Genomic DNA, 13913 nt, shown 5'->3' with positions numbered 1-13913 from the left:
ATTACAAAGTCAGAACTCTTTCAAAGAGCATTTGATGATTAATTTTTGCCATTGTTATTTTTATTTTTTGTATATATTTATTTTATTAATTTTTTTATAAAATTAAAAGATAAATAAGAAACAATACAGAAGAAAATGAACAAACGAACGAACGAATGAATGAATGAATGAATGAAGTGTTGAGAACAACAGAAAAAAAATAGGGGAAAAGATAAGAAAAATACTTAAAATTAAAATAATTCTTTATGGCCATTAGTAAATCCAAAAACACTATTTATATCCATTTTCAGTAAAAAAAAAAAAAAAAAAAAAAAGGTCCGTAAAGAGTTTCTAGTCTTCTATTTTCTAGTTTAGAAATTGTTGCTGGTCCCTTTTTAGTCAAACAAGACAATTTAGCCATTTCTACAAATTTTGCCATCTTTGCCATTCATTGTGTGTATATCTATATTCTTCCATCTTTGTGCATATAATATAACCTTGCCGCAGTTACCATATATAAAACCACAAGTCTTTTCTAATTTACTATCCTTAAATCCTATTTAGAATAATTCTGGTTGCATCTGAGTTACTTTTTAAATTTCTCTGTATCTTCATATATTTTTGTGTCCTCTATTTTTTTTTTTCTTTTTCACAAGTCCAATATGCATGGTGAAATGTTCCATCATGCTCCTAATGTTATTTTTGTAGTCATGGCTTGTTGACTTAATTGATAATCTTCCATTAATTTGGTAGCTTTGCATGAATGAATGGATAAAATATCATTATTTCCCAAAGTTGATATTATTGGTATCAATCAACTTTAATAATTATCTCATCACTTATTGGGTTATAGCCTTTATATACTTGGCAATATTCTTTCATTACTTCATACAGTCTTATGTTCTGTGCATTATATATCATATGGACCATTCTTATCAATTTCAGGTTGTTCACTCTTAGAATATCCAATTTGCTTCATTTCCAGTTTGAGAACTTCAATTTTTATTGGATTATGCTTCTCAAATTCCATACTATTAGTGTGCCTTTTTATAAAACAAGAAATTCTGCTTTTAATAGTGGATTTTAAGTGGCCAGCTTCTTTGTATCTTTGGGTTAGGCCATATCATTACTGAACCTTTGATGTTTTTCTTCAATTATTAGAGGCATGTATAAGTGGTCCTTGGCTTACAACAGTTCATTTAGTGACTGTTCAAAGTTACAGCATCACTGAAAAAGTAACTTGCGACCATTATTCACACTTGCAACCATTGCAACAGCCCCATGGTCACATGATCAAAATTCAGATGCTTTGCAACTGACTCATATTTATGACGGTTGCAGTATCCAGGGGTCAAATAATCCCCTTTTGTGACCTTCTGATAAGCAAAGTCAATGGGGAAACCAGTTTCACTTAATATAGGTGTTACTAATTTACCAACTGCAGTGATTCACAGCAGTGTTTAACAACTGTGGCAAGAAAAGTTATAAAATGGGACAAAACTCACTTAAATGTTTCACTTAGCAACAAAAATTTTGGGTTCAATTGTGGCTGTACGTTGAGGACTACCTGTATTCAGATTCTTTTTTTCCCCTTTTTTCATTATTTGGCCTAAATAATGAAAACCTACATAAAGCTTTATGCCATGGTTGTCCCAAAGGTGCTTTTTCAGGAGCCAAATGGACTTTCTTGTTTTATCTTTGAAGGCATTTTGCTTCTTCATCTCTGACTGGATGGTGTGGAATGGAAGGATTTATATTCCTTGCAGACAGCTGGTCATTTGCATCATTTTAGGGGGTCTTTGAAACACTTGGAGATTTATCTGTGTCCTCAGGGTCCCCTGAGCACCTCCTGGTTCCTGTAGTCTGCAATTTTCCCCTGGATATCCATTCCTACTCCCACACCATTCATAGGGTATTCATCCCAAATTGTATCGCCAAAAGTCTATATTTATAAGGAATAGAAATCCTTCCATTCCCCACTATCCTGTCAGATCTGAAGAAGCTTCTTGGATGAGAAGCGAAATGTATTCAAAGAAAACAAGAACAACAAGAAAGTCCACTTGCCTCCTGCCAAAGGCCCTTTGGGTCAACCATGATCTGGTGACTGACAATATCTACAGACTTTAGCCATGGTCTTCCAGTTTCCTTGGCAACAACAAAGTAACAATTTGCTATTACTTTGATCTAGGTTTGTTTTTGGAGATGTGGGTTCCAGCTGCCTTGGCTTCCCTTTCATCTCCAATGTCCCACTTGCCCTCCTCCCCTTTTCATTTCAGCCTGTCAACATTATTGGTAAAGGCATCCATATCAGGAGCTCCTGCTTTTGCCAGTATTAATCTCAAAATCATTAATCTCAGAATCATTAATCTGCCAGTATTAATCTCAGGATCATTAATCTCAGGGTTTCAGTCTTCTAACCACATCAAAGTGGTAATCCTAGGGAAAGTTTATTTTTTAATGATAAAGAGCAATTTTTCACAGAATGCAGCAAAGGTTTCCAAAGCAGGCTTTTAGCAGTGGAAGGAAGATTTGTGATCTAAGCGCTGAGCCAAACTAGTCTTCCAGCCAACTAGGTGTTGTAAATCTAAACCACAGAAGGAAAATGAAACAACTCAATTTTGTTCTGCAACCCCGATTTGATCCAAAAGTATCTCTTGACAGCATAATGCACATTTTTAGCCAAAAAATTGGTCTCCCTGATAGCAATGTCTGGCAGGAGAAGATCTTTTTTGCTGGTGATCTGTGAAAAGAGTCTTTTTTTTTTTTGGGGGGACAATCGTAATGGCCCTGAAAACTACCAACGTGCTTACCGTCCCTGTCCTATTGTTTCTTTTATTTTTCTTATATGTATCCATGTATCCATAACTATATTTTTACTTATACCTATTATATTGTAAGCAATTGACAAACCAAATAAAATGAATAAAATAAAATGAATAGCCATTCTTGAAACCTTGTTTTAAGCATGAGGTCTCCAAACTTGGCAACTTTAAGACTATGCTGGCTGAGGAATTCTGGGAGTTGAAGTCCACAAGTCTTAAAGTTGCCAAGTTTGGGGACCCCTGTTTCAAGACGACACAACTCAAATTTACTGGGTCAGATAGTTCTTACCTAATGCATGTTTTTATATCTTTTCTTTGAACAAAATTGTGCAGTTCCTGCTCTTAGTAAAACTAATAACTACAGCCTCACTTTCCATTATCTTGTGGTTTAAATATTATGTCAGTTGATATGGTACTTATGTTGGAAGCAAAGCATAACATGTCAAAGAAGTTTCTAACTTGCTGTGTCATGTTTTGATTAGCTTAACAAAAATGTTTCAGAAGTTTCTTAAAGAGTCAGGAGGAAGTATCAGGTGCTTTCAGACAAAATATTTCCATTCTACCTTTGCTTCCTATCCCTTTGCCTGGAATTTCCTAGCAATATAGTCTCAGCCAATATTTAATTTCTTGCCATAGCAAACATATTCAACCTAATTAGATGCTATAAGCTGTCCAGATTTATTTGAAATGAGATAGGCAGCAAATAATTAATTAAGCAAATTACAGAACTTTGTTAATTGACTCCAGTCTGATTCAGATTGTTACTTTGATTCAGATTTGCTCCAATTTACAGTGCCACATGCTGAGTGTACAAACATACTCATAGAAATGAAAGCCTTATCTTTGGATTATTAAGGTAACTATATCTTCTTTAGAAACTGTCCTGGAAAACTGAAAATGGATGTGGCTGCTTTAATGATTCAAAAAGAGGCACTCCTGCATGTTTCAAAGCATTCCTTTCAAAGCATTCATATAGATTATTGGACTTAATTTGGTGATTTTTCCAAATCAAAATACTTGAAATGTTCAGGTCAATTAGAAACACCTGATAAAGGCACTTTCTAATTCAATTTGGGAAAATTTGACTTGGTAAGTCTTTGATCCAATTGACTTTGAACTGAATTTCTAAACCCAGCTCTAATAAATAAATGTTAATTATCACATTTCTATGTGTGTTTATGAATAACAAAATATTTGTTCCCTTAATGTTCTTTGTCACACTTTTGTTGTTTGCTCCCACACCAGATATTCAACACTATACATTCACAGTAATTTATTTACACTCTTAGTATATTTATTATGATTCACAGCTATCAAAATGTTAGGGTGGAGAAATATTTTTTCAGGATTATCTGATAATACTAAAGCAGCTTCTGTATACCACCTATTAAAATCATGATTACCCTTATTCTTTCAATTAAAACTTAATCAGAAAATTACCTCCTCACAACTGAGGATTTCCCAGGAGGAGGGGGATAAAAAGCCTCTGTAGCTGAAGTATATTTGTTCAATATTCTGCATGTAGTCGAAATGTTCCATTTCTATACCTTTCAGGAGCAGCCTTATATAATTCAGTGAACCAGGCTTTTTAATAAACTTTATGGTCTTTCACTTATTAGCTACAATAATTGATAAAGCAGATCCTCATTTCATCTCAAAAAGAAAAGAACTAATATTTTCATTTTACAGTACATATAGCAAGATGATTATTATTACAAGTGCTTTCAAGTCAGTTTTCAATCCAATGACTTCATGGACTACTTCTTGCGATTTCCTTGTAAGAATTTTCCAGAAGTAGTTTTTGTCATCGTCTCCTTCTTCCTAGGGCTGAGAAAGAGACTTTCAAGACTGGTTTTGTGTCTAAGCGGGACTAGAACTCACACTCTCCCAGTTTCTAGCCTGGTGCCTTAACCACTATTCTAAACTTCCTCTAAGAATGCCCTTGCTCAGGTAATATTAATAGCCTCTTTTGCACTTTTGACACTACTGTAAGTTCAGGCATTTTGATTAGATAGAAGGGTAACCAATCAGTCGTTATGGGATCATTTCCTGCCTTCTTCCCCATCAAATAAATTTGCAATCTAATAGGCTGGCTGGAGTCAGCCTTGTTGCAAAAAGTGCTGCCTTCCTTTGCATATATTTATATGTTCATTTGCAGGCCTTATAAGCTTCTCCAATCAGAACTAACTCTGAATGACATACAATTCCCCTTCAGAACAAAGACAATTTCCTACCATATAACCTAATCAATAGCATGGTGTATATAAGACCTGGGAATGTAGCACAGTCCATGAAACATACTTTACAACTTCCAATAGCTTGAGGGGCGGGGTGGAAAGCAATAATTTAGGCCGCAAGGTACGTTGAAGTAACTAGGTCATAATAAACTTCCTAAACCCCCAAAGAGAAGGCATCATTCAGGTACCAGGTGGTAGGGGTGGAGTGGAGGATATTTCAAAGGAGAAGAAAAAGCAGGCTTACATAGCCTCTGCAGAAGGCAGTGCTTGAACAAGGGAATATGGAGAAAATCTGACCTACTTGATCTCCTCAGACGGACAGATCAGTGGTGGGATTCAAAAATTTTTACTACTGGTTCTGTGGACGTGACTTGGTGGGCGTGGCATGGCTTGGTGGACGGGGCAGGGGAAGGATACTATAAAATCTCCATTCCCTCCCTACTCTTGGGGGAAGGTTACTGCAAAATCTCCATTATCTCCCCACCCCACTAATCTGCTTTTCAGCTCTGTTCTCCTGTGCAGGGCAATAAAAGAAGACCCAGCCGATCAGCTGGGATTCGGGAGGCAGAGAATAGATGGGGACGGGGCCAGTCAGAGGGGGTATTTGCCGGTTCTGCGAACTACTCAAAATTTCTGCTACCGGTTCTCCAGAACTGATCAGAACCTGCTGAATACCAGATAGAATAACAGAGTTGGAAGGGACCATGGAGATCTTCTAGTTCAACCTTCTGGTCAAGCAGGAAATCCTATAACATTTCAGACAAGTCCAATATCTTCTTAAAAACTGCCAGTGTTGAGCATCTACAACTTCTGAAGGCAAGTTGTTCCACTGATTAATTGTTCTAACAATTAATCAGGAAATTTATCCTTAGTTCTAGGTTGGTTCTCTCCTTCATTAGTTTCCATTCAGTGCTTCTTGACCTGCTTTCAAGTGCTTTGGAGAATAGGTTGATTCCCCTCTTTTTTATGGCGGCCCCTCACTGCTATCATGTCACCACCACCACCCCAGTCCTTCTTTTCATTAAACTAGACATACCCGATTCCTTCAACTGTGGTTCATATGTTTTAGCCTTCAGTCCCCTAATCATCTTGGTTGCGATTCTCTACACTCTTTCTAGAGCAGGGGTGTCAAACACAAGGCCCAAGGGCTGGATCTGGCCAGAGATGTCATCAGATCCAGCCTGTGAGGTCATCCTGGAAAATATAAAGGGCCGACCCATGTCACTTTGTCCCGGTCTACTCAATGCAAAGAGAAAGCATTGGGCCTGCATGGCTTCAGCCTGGTCTATCCAGTGCAAAGAGGAAACATGCAGCAATTTGGGGAGTGGCATCAAGCTGTCGGCCATGCCCACCCAGTCGGTCATGCCCAGTAAATGGCATCAAGCTGGCCTTGCCTACCCAGTTGACCATACCCAGCCAGATCCCTGAAGTCAATCACAGCACTGATGCGGCCTTCAATGAAATTGAATTTGACACCCCTGTTCCAAAGTATCAACATCTTTTTTAATATCATTTTTGTATCAGATATTTTATATTTTTATATCAGATATTTTATATTTTTATATCACTTATTCTTGAGGAAAGGTTGTTCCTGGATACATTCAGGCCCTGAATCATAAGAGTCTGTGACAGTGACAAGCAGCATTTTGAAATGTGTCCAGAAGGCAGCTGGTAACCTAAACAAATCCTGCAGCCATGGTGCTATATGAGCATATTGAGAAGCATCCCTATCTTCTCAAATCACTGATTCTGGATCAACTATAAGCTCCTGAATTTTGTCCAGGAACAGCCTCATTGTCAACCCCACTTGAGTGGACCTGGCCAGGAAATCAATTCCACAGAAGACTGGAACTACTTTTATATAGCTCAAGTATAATAACAGAAACCTGCAAGACTGATTGTGCTGAATTTCCTCTCCCCACTTTTATATCCTCAAGAATCAGAGAGTCTTCTTTCAGAGCTGGTTTCCAAATATTACTTTGTTTCTCATATTATGTTTATGTCTTTTTGGCTGGTTCTTGTACATTGCCATCGAGATAGTTTCCTTATTTTCTACACTCATGCACATAATTTTAGCTATTTTATTTTATTACAATATCCCCCATTCCACCTTGGAAACATACAGGGAAGATGAGCTAAGGTCATTAGCCACCTGTTATTCCCCGCACAGATTTGTTGTTACTTCAACTTCAGCTGTGGAGAGGTAATTCAATCAGAATTTTGAGAGCTTTGTGTCATCACTCCCACTCACTGCATCTCAGGTTTCCTGCTAAGACTTGGAATACAGTCTAACTTCAACAGAAGTTAGCTTTGCATGCAAGTACATAAGGGATAGAGCTTGCATTATGACATCACAACAGCATTGTTCTGGCTTTGCTATGAAATCTTGGTATGCAAAGGTCCCTCGACGCACAGCTTGTAAAAATAGATCAGCACCGAAAGCCAGAGGCAAATCAGAAACTTGGAATGCCTGCCCATGAGTGTTCTGGCATAAAAAAAGATATTAGCAATAGAGAAGCGCGTGAATATCCTCAGTAAAATATTCCTTAATGAATTATTTAGAGAGATAAAGCATTTTTGGGGGTCACTTACCTATTTCATTTCAGAAAGTTCAAGAATTTAAAGAAGGTCCCTGAAGATGGCTGCAGAACTTTTGTAGTTCTATTATTTTCCCTCTTTCTGTGTAGCTCAGAACAAGTAGGAAATAACAGAATAACAGAGTCGGAAGGGACCTTGTAGTTCATCTAGTCCAGGGGTCCCCAACCACCGGTCCGCAGAACAACTCCTACCGGGCCGCGGCTTGCTGGGCGCCGCCATCTTTTTCATGAAAAAGTGCTTCCAGTGAGCTTTTCGGGTAGAAAGCTCACCGGAAGCACGTTTTCATCAAAAAGATGGCGGCGCAGCCTTCGGTGAGCTTTTCCGGGTAGAAAGCCATTTCTACCAGAAAAGCTCACCGAGCGCTAGCGCCGCCATCTTTTTATGAAACGTGCTTCCGGTGAGGTCACCGGAAGCACTTTTTCATCAAAAGATGGCGGCGCCCAGCTGATGCCGGTACCGGGCCGCGGCGCCCAGCTGATGCCGGTACCGGGCCGCGGCGTCAAAAAGGTTGGGGATCCAACGCCCACCCATGTGTTCAAAGAGTCTCTTAAGGTATGATTATGTTACACTTCTTAGTGGGCTATTCGCCCAACCTTAATCTCAACGATCATTTAAAAAAAAACACCACAGTGTATCAAATCAAACACAAAAACTTGCGTCACTCCCTACCAAGGGTGGGCTTCAATTTTTTTAACAACTGGTTCTGTGGGCGTGGCTTAGGTGGTGGGTGTGGCTTGGTGGTCATGTGACTGGGTGGACATGGCTTGGTGGACATGTTATTGGCTGGGTATGGCCAACTCAATATCATTCACATCGAGGCACGTATCTCTTCGCCTGGTCTCTCATGACTGTGGGGATGCTGCAAAAGTCGTAAGTGTGAAAAATGGTCATAAGTCACTTTTTTCAGTGCCATTGTAACTTTGAATGGTCACTCCACACAAGCAAAGTACCAGAAAAGAAGGGGGGAAAAACTCCAGAGAAGTTCCTGAGACAGGAAGTCTAGTCCTGCCAAGAATGTAATAAGGGTTAACCGGAGAGGCGGTTTCTGTAAGCAACACCAGAATGTTTCTTTCCTGCCTTCCTTACAGGATTAGGCCAGTAATTTCTTCTAACAACTGGTTCTCCGAACTGCTTAGAATGTTAACAACCGGTTCTAGCGAATAGATGCAAACTGGTAGAATCCCACCCCTGCTCCCTACCCCATTTTTACTTGTAAGGATTAGATTAGTGCTAGAAATAGGTTCCGAGAGCTGGGATGGTACCAGGGATGGGCTGCTGGGGGTCATGGGAGTTTGGAAGAGCCCCTAGCTAAGATTCTGCACAGTTCAGAGAACCCCCAAATACCATTCCTGCCCATTCCGCCCCTCTCTACCCCTCCCAGGAGTCCCCACGTGGTCCATTTTGAATGCAGGTAAATGCAGGGCATGCTCATGGAGGGCAAAAAATGAGTCTCCCAGAAGTTCGGGAAGGCCAGAAACGGCCCATTTCTGGCTTCCAGAGAGCCTCTGGAGCCCGAGGAGGCTGTTTTTGCCCTCCCAGAGGCTCAAGGAAAATCTCCGGAGCCCAGGGAGGACAAAAATGTCTCCCACCATGGTGCAGGAGGCCAACTAGGCCATGCCCACCATGGCCATGCCCATCCAACAACCAGGCAGATAACCTCTTGCTAAAATTTTTGAAGCCCACTCATCACCATTTCTTAACTGAGGGAGTCATCATTGTCCAAGAATATTTGGTCATGTGGCCAATATGATTATATGCCAAGGCACACAGAAGGCTGCTACCTTTCCAGCAAAGTGGTACCTAGTTATCTACTCACATTTGCATGTTTTCTGCTTCAAACTACAATTTGGCAGATCAAATCCCACCAAGGTCAAGGTTGACTCAGCCTTCCATCCTTCTAAGGTGGGTAAAATGAGGACCCAAATTGTTGGGGGCAATAGGCTGACTCTGTAAACCGCTTAGAGAGGGCTGTAAAGCACTATAAAGTGATATATAAGTCTAAGTGCTATTGCTATTGCTAGGTGGGCAGGAGTTGAAGCAGGAACAGGAGCTCACCCCTTTAGGCATGCTTGGGTCTCGAACCCCAGCTGTCAGCTTTCCGTCTGACAAGCTCAGCGGCTTTAGCCACAGAGCCATTGCACCTCCCTCCCTTGTGTAACACTGCATAAAAAAATGCAATGAAACAAAACATGTTTAGATAATCTGCTTAAACAGACCTTTGCCAAAGGATACAAAGAAAAAATCATGGAACTTTTCAATTGCTTTTCTAGCCATAGCTGTCAACCCTGAAGCTGACATATGTGCAGCCATATTTTATTGTAGCCTTTGTCTATTTTGTTTTCCTTAGATTTCCATAGGTTTTCTGCAAAGGAATTTAATGGTTGCTTCATTTTCATCACATTCTAGCAGAAGAAGGGGGGGTTAGAGAGATAAGGGGAAATGTTATGGGTAGTTGGCATTCCTTCCTGTGGGAACTGCAGCTGGCTGAAGGTGTTTTGGAGTCATCAGACTGATGAACTGAGAACTGATTGGAGATTGTGACCATTGGGGGAAGTCTCAAACTTTTGCTTTTTACTGGGTGTACTGGGTGACCAGAGTCAGAATCACACCAAGATCTTGCTGATTTGATATGTTCCTAATATACAGACTTTGAAGAAAAATGGATGCCTTGGACTTTTATTCTGGAGACATATTACTTTGAAACTTGATAGTATATGGATAGTATATTGATAGTAAATGGACCTTTGCCAAAAGATACAAGGAAAAAATCATGGAATTTTTCAATTGCTTTTCTAGCCATAGCTGGAGCCATAGCTGGAGCAAACCATCACAATACATTACTTTTGTCCTCCCTCCTTACAATTACAAGGTGTATTAAGTAACATTTTTCTAACTTGTCCCCCCAGTGGATAAAAGCATTTCGGTCTCATGAAAGCTTTGGCAAACAGTTTAAAAACATGCCCCAAGTCAGATGCCCCAAGTCAGCTCTTTAACATTTTGCAATGTAGCAGTGAAAGGGGGAAAAATGAAAACAAAACAAAACAGGACTTTGGTTGACTAATCAAGCATCAAAGGTGTCTGGAGGCTTGTATACACTGGAGGTCCAATGAGAAGGTTATTATCCTCTGACAAGTATGCCAGCTGGAACTAGTTTGTATAGCTCTGACACATTTTTAAAAAATTTTGGATGTCTTTTGGGTAATACACAAGAGTTCTTTTGGCCTTGTCATCTGGAATGTATACAGTCGTTCCATGGTTCCAATGTTAGATAATCCCAACAGCAGCATAAAATTGGGAGATGACTGGAGCAATGGTGTGTTATTCTGATTACTGTGGCCATTGGCTTATAGAATAATTTGACCATGGACTGAAACTAGGAGCAAACAATATTACCATATAAGACATTCAAAGTAACCATGCATTTCACAGGATTCTCCAAATACTGAGAGTTACATTCAATAACAAAACACATCTTTGGTTTATGGTGAAATGGTTAAGGCCACTGCAATTTCCATTCCTGCTTTGAAAACTCCAGGAGTTTAAATACTATAATGATCTTAACACGGAGCTCATTATAAATTGTGAAAAATTGGCTGATGGTGAGAGGCCAAGCTGAATCTACAGTTTGGGGTTTCTGAACTCAGACTTTGCATTGATCTTTCAGGTCAGTTCTGCGTACCGCAAAGATGCACTCTGGCAAATATTACAGATTTATAGCTTTCCCAAATACCTTACAAAGATGCTCCTGATTAAATCATATCTAATGTACTTCTTCATCATGAAGAAAATCTATCGATGTGGTCACTAAGAGTCAACACTGACTTGCTGGCACATAATCAATCAATGTATCTCTACAAGGCATTGTGCTTTCCCCAAATTTGACCTTCTGTAGTAATTGTGGAGGCAGAAATGCAGCAGGCCCATCATTTAGCCACTATTATGACATGCTTGTTAGTACACCATTACGTCCAATGCTTGTTAGCTGACATAAATCAAATTGTTATGAAATTAGATTAATATTACTTGAATATTGGCTCTTAGCCTATTACTAGTCATTCAGAAAACCATTCTCTGATGCAACATTTACCATGGGTGAGCTAATTAATATACTGTATGTCTGAAATAATCAAGAGTGATGTGTTGGTCTAGAGGTGGAGCTCTCACCTCACAATCAAGAGGCTGTGAGTTCGATCCCAGGTAGAGGTAGATATTTCTCTCTCTGGGCACAATGAGAATATATCTGCTGAACAAAACTCCACATTGGTGACAGGAAGGGCATCCGGCCATTAAACACACTCTAGCTCCATTCAGTTGCCCAGATTCTATCCTGCAAGGGATGATTATGGGGTCTTTAAAAGATGATGATAATGATGATGATGTCTGAAATAATCAATTTCAGACATAACAATTTCTATTTTACTCTCTCTTTCATACATAGGTGCATCACATACCATTTTCTCCTCAGTATTTGAGTTTTCCAAAGCTTATAAGGTATGTTAGGAATATGAGTTGCCTAACAGCTATTTGGGTTAGAAATATATAAACCAGGATAAACATTTTAAAACTGTATCTTTAAGAAAATGAAAAACTGTGATTAGGTGTGGTTTCTCAAACGGACATAAGATGGAGCCAGAAACCTGGATTGTTTCAGTCTGAGTCTCAGAAGAGAGTGTCAGTGTATCTCTGTTTCCTTCTGTTGGAAAGTATTGCCATTGCTCCATTTCTTCTAATTGATTGATATTACTGGATTTAATGTAAGTCTGTTACTGAACTGTTTTTTCACACTGGACTTTGATATTTGGATTATCCCTGGATTGAAAAACTGACTGATTTACCTGTGAATGACTTTTGGACTGCTTATCTTGAACTTTGCTTAAACCTTTCTGGAAGTAAAAACCTACATTTACTGTACAGTGTATCTGTGTACTGTGTGTGTATTATTCAAACACTTCTCTCAAATATGTCTCCCTGTATGAGCTCATTCTCCTAACAGGGAATTACCTCAACGAAGTAGAATAAGTTGAAAGTCAAGATTTGCCTTTAAACATGTTTCTATGTTCAAATTGCAATTATGTAGTTTACAAAGGCTAAGTTGATATGACATGCCTACCATTGTTAATGTTTTCTTGAAGTATACTACATTGATGGATTAGTGGGCATGGACCTGAAGTGGGAAGAAGCTGTGGGGGCGGAAGCAGCACTAATACCATCCTTAGACCTATCACTTTGAAGTCCCTCAAAGGAAGCAACAGAGGAGGAGAAACAACAGTGGTCCCAGCATAGAGGCAGTACAAAACTTAAATGTTCACCACCTCCTTTTGCAGTTTCTCCCATGGTCACCAGATTCTTACAAGTCTATGTACCCTTTTCAATATTCCTGCATAAATATGCCTAGAACATGATCTACTCTCCCCACAGAGACCACTGGAGTTAGGCCTCCAATAAATATAATCAATAGTAATAGTAGTAATACTAGTAATACTAATAATACTAATACTAATAATTCCAATAATACCAATACTACTACTACTACTACTACTACTACTACTACTAATAATAATAATAATAATAATAATAATAATGTAAAATGCAAAATGTAAAATGTAATAGATAAATCCTTGTTCATTTATTCATTGAGGAAAACGATTCAAAGCTGCAGTACATTTTGTGTGGGCCAAAATAATAAGAAGATTTGCTTTCAGTAAATACAGCAATAGCTGCAACTCAATGTGTCTGAGAACAAAAGCTGACCAAAAGCTTACTTGGAATTGGCTAAAATCAGGAATACTGAAAAAAGAAACTGAAGGCTTTATTTTGGCTACTCAAGAACAAGCCTTAGCCACAAATGGCATGAAGGCAAAGATTCAGCATGTCACCACCAACAGCAAATGCTGCCTCTGTAATGAGAAAGATGAAACAGTCGACCATTTAATCAGTGAGTGCAGCAAAATTTCATAAACTGACTACCTAGAACGCCATAACCAAGTTGCTAATTCATTCACTGAAAACTGTGCCAAAAGTTTGGATTTGAGTATAGTAACAATTATTTATTTATTTGATTTGCCAATTGTTTACAAGATAATAAGTATAAGTGTATACATAGTTGTGAATACATGAAATGGGTACATATAAGAAAAATAAAAGAATAAGAGAAACAATAGGACAGGGACGGTAGGCACGTTGGTGCGCTTATGCACGCCCCCTACAGACCTCTTAGGAAAGGGGTGAGGTCAATAGTAGACAGTCTAAGGTTAAAGTTTTGGGGGTTTGGGGAAGA

Source organism: Notechis scutatus, chromosome 2 (assembly GCF_049901735.1).
Source record: "Notechis scutatus isolate UNSWTSFEM ecotype Mainland chromosome 2, rNotScu1.2, whole genome shotgun sequence".
Classification (NCBI taxonomy): Eukaryota; Metazoa; Chordata; class Lepidosauria; order Squamata; family Elapidae; genus Notechis; species Notechis scutatus.
The sequence above is the reverse complement of the archived record's forward strand: the minus strand, read 5'-3'. Positions refer to the sequence as shown.